Here is a 4,177-nt window from a genome sequence, read left to right as displayed (position 1 = left end):
ATCGAGGTGCAGTGCATGCTGGAAGTTGTAGTCAGTAACATTTACAGTGAATTCCTATACGATGTATTATTATTCTAGATGATCCTTCCATCTTCACCGATCCCTTCACGCTCCTATCTGCTATGTATATATTTACAGTATATGTATAATATATATGTATATAGTATTATAATATATACAGTGTATGTAAATGTAACATTTTTTTATATTTATAAAACAAGTGATATTAGGCTGCGCTCACATTGAGGTGGTTAAAAATAAATCTGAATACAAAGCACTGAAAGGATCCTAAATATCTATAAAAGGATCAATAAAAAGATCATATCAAAAGATATTAGATATCAGCTTTTTATAGATATTTAATATAGATATTTAGATATTTAAAGGAGAAATTCAAATTATTCAATGTGAGTGCACCCCAAATATCAAACACACGCACACGCGCACGCACACGCACACGCACACACACACACTTACCAAAAGTATTGGGACGCTGGGACGCCTGCCTTTACACACATGAACTTTAATGGCATCCCAGTCTTAAGCCTCGTACACACGATCGGATTTTCGGCAGGGAATTGTGTGATGACAGACTGTTTGCCTAAAATCAAACGCTCCAATAGAACGCTCCATAAGACAATTGTTGGCCAACTTTCCGTCAACAAATGTTGGATGGCAGGCTAGTAAATTTTCAGTGTACAACTGTCTGTTGTCAGATTTTCCTATCGTGTGTACACAAGTCCGTCACACAAAAGTACAATATACAAACACGCATGCTCGGAATCAATGCTCACCAAACACGACATTAGCAGAAGGTGCCCAAAGGGTGGCGCTCAAGAGCTGAAATTCCACGTAGTACGTCACCACATTCGTGTTTGTTGGCCAACAATTGTGTATCGTTTGTATGCAAGACAAGTTCACGGCACACGCCCTTCGGACAAAAGTCTGGCGCTTTGTCTTCCAACAATCTGATCGTGTGTATGAGGCTTTAGTCCGTAGGGTTCAATATTGAGTTGGCTCACCCTTTGCAGCTATAACAGCTTCAACTCTTCTGGGAAGGCTGTCCACAAGGTTTAGGAGTGTGTCTATGGGAATGTTTGACCATTCTTCCAGAAGTGAATTTGTGAGGTCAGGCACTGATGTTGGACGAGAAGGCCTGGCTCGCAAGTCTCTGCTTTAATTTATCCCAAAGGTGTTCTATCGGGTTGAGGTTAGGACTCTGTGCAGGCCACTCAAGTTCCTGCACCCCAATCTCGCTCGTCCATGTCTTTATGGACCTTGCTTTGTGCACTGGTCCAAATCATTTGGTGGATTGGGGGGATTATGGTGTGGGGTTGTTTTTCAGGGGTTGGGCTTGGCCCCTTAGTTCCAGTGAAGTGATCTCTTAAGGAGTCAGCATACCAAGACATTTTGGACAATTTCATGCTCCCAACTTTGTGGGAACAGTTTGGGGATGGCCCCTTCCTGTTCCATCATGACTGCACACCAGTGCACAAAGCAAGGTCCATAAAGACATGGATGAGCGAGTTTAGGGTGGAGAAACTTGACTGGCTGCTGAAAAGGAAATTGCCAGCTGAAAATTGTCATACCGGGCATCATCCTGGTATAACCATTGCAAACTGAGGACAGGACGCCCTACAGTCGGCAAGCGGTTAATGGCAATGGTTTGTGTCTTGTTGCAGACACTCATTATTATGTCGCTCTCCAGCCCTTCAAACTGCCTCCTGCTACAACCAAATATTTAAAATTTTGACTCATCAATCCAGAGCACCTGCTGCAATTTTTCTGCACTCCGGTTCCTATGTTTTCATGCATAGTTGAGTCGCTCAGCCTTGTTTATACATCAGGAGGTATAGTTTTTTTATTCCAATTCTTCCAAGAAGACCACTTCTGGACAGAATTCTCTGGCCAGTAGCTAGGTGTACCTGGGCTACTTCGCTACTGGACATCTTCTGATGTTGGAGGGGGGTAAGTGTAGCGAAATGTGGACTACACTAATAATATGGTACAATTCCCCATCATTCTTTATCTATAGACATATCCCTCTAGTGCTGGGCGCCAGTGACTCATCACATGTGTGAGCCCGACCAGAAAGAATTTTGTCATTAGTAGTTTTTCAGTCCGGCGTTTCCTTTACGTGATATGAGATCTGGACCACACATCCCAGGGATCCTGGCTACAACCCGAAGAGACTCCTGGGAGGAACTATAAAAGGGTCCAGAGATCCGCGGCGCGCTCTTTTCTTCCTGGGCCTTGCTGGTCGCACATCTCCCCGTGCGGGAGGGGAGAGGCTGAGGCCTACCACGTGGTGAACGAGTGATTCCAACCCGGCTCTGGAGGGCCTAAGCCTCCCTGCTGTTCATTGGAAATCCACGCTGCACCTACTCAGCAGATCTACACTACGGTTGCTTGCATCCATCAGCCGAGGGTCATTGCCGGTCATTGCTGAAGGACGTCTCTTCCAGGATTGCTGTCTGCAAGGTGTAAGCCGGTCTGGTCATTGATGAGAGGGCAATTGCCCATCCTTTGCAACCCTTCTTTGCTACTATATCTGAACACTGTGTACAGACACCTTTACCCGAGGAACACTTTATTGCATTAGGCTCGGCTTCCACTATTGCGTCCACAAAGTCGCGCGATTTACAGTGCCACTTAGCAATGCGATTTTTGATGCAACTGGTGAGAACCATGGGAGAACAAGTTGCAACGAAGTCGGAACAAAGTAGTACAAAAACCTTTTTTGTAGTCGCTGTGACTTGAGTCGAACCAATTAGAACGGGGACCATTGAAATACATAGATTTTGACTTGTTATGCGACTTCACATGTGTCAAGTCGCACAACAACTCGCAGTAGTGGAAACAGAGCCTTAATGTTTGGAACACTGTACATAGACACCTTTACTTTAAACCACTTCAAGGAGCATCACTAGCTTGTTTAAGCCCTTCGGCTATTACCACCACTGTCGGATACAATCTAATGAGCTCCAACTGCCAGTGAAGACTATCAGGCCTGCGTCTTGGACACTGCTGTTATTACCATATAAAGGGCCCAACTCTATCTCCTATTTTGTCTGATCTCTCATTATGAAATATAAAGGTTGAAAAGGCCGGCAAGGGTTCCCCTTTAGTGTGAGACTGCCTGTCCCAGATAGCTAACCTTTTACTGCCTTTACAGGTTATGCTTCAAGTGGTAATTCAATGTACATATATATAAATTGTGCTTTTGTGATGTTGTACTGTTTTAAGCTGCCTTTTAGGGGAATTATTCTTCCGAGTCTGGGCTGTTATCCAGCACTCGGCTGACCAATCCCCCTTTTCTGTGTATCAATACCACAGCACTTACTCCAGTAAAAGTGTATATACCGTAAACATATTTGACTTGTGTGACATGTCATTTAAAGATGTTGTGGAAGATGTCTGAACCCAGAGTGTCAGGTGGATTGGAATGTTCACAGAGTCAGGGCGATGCAGAAGAACAGGTGAATCCAAGCACTCCTCAAGGGGGCCGTACTACATAAGCGTGATGTGTCTTTCATCTGCTGCATTAAGTTTCCTGAAATCTTGAAATCTTTGCCTGGGAGAGAACTTGCTGATGCAGTATACAGTACCTAGCTTGTATCTTGTTGCTGTGCTCAGTCTTGCAATCGTGTATGACCTGTGACATGGAGTTTGGCTGCTTCTCACCTAGTTTTAAAGGAGAAGTCCAGCTTGAGCTCATTTGGCTGGGGTTCTCCCATGGGTCACAGGAGTGCAATACGTTTTGCACTCCTGTGACCCGTTTTCAGAAGAGAGCGGACTGAAGTCCAGTCATTGCTGACGTCACTGGAATCAGTCCAGGCAATACGTTATCACGACAATAAATTCTGGATCAACCAGGTGCCTGGACTGATACCCATCTGAGCGAGCCACTAAGAGCCTGAGATGGCCACTCCCCACCCCTCCACAGCTCAGCGCTCCAATGAGCATGGGGGGGGGGCAGAGTGGAGAGCTGCTGATTGACAGTCAACAGCTCTCTGCTTGGGGGAAAAAAAAAACATACTTCTCTTTTAAGCCTCCTACACAGCTGTTTCTGTTTCAGTTAGACCCCTTTCACACTGGGACGTTTTTCAGGCGCTTTAGCGCTACAAATCGCACCTGTAAAGCGCCTAAAAATGCCTCATATGCAGTCCCAGTGTGA

Source organism: Aquarana catesbeiana, linkage group LG03 (assembly GCF_042186555.1).
Source record: "Aquarana catesbeiana isolate 2022-GZ linkage group LG03, ASM4218655v1, whole genome shotgun sequence".
NCBI classification, from domain to species: domain Eukaryota; kingdom Metazoa; phylum Chordata; class Amphibia; order Anura; family Ranidae; genus Aquarana; species Aquarana catesbeiana.
This window is presented reverse-complemented; position numbering follows the sequence as displayed.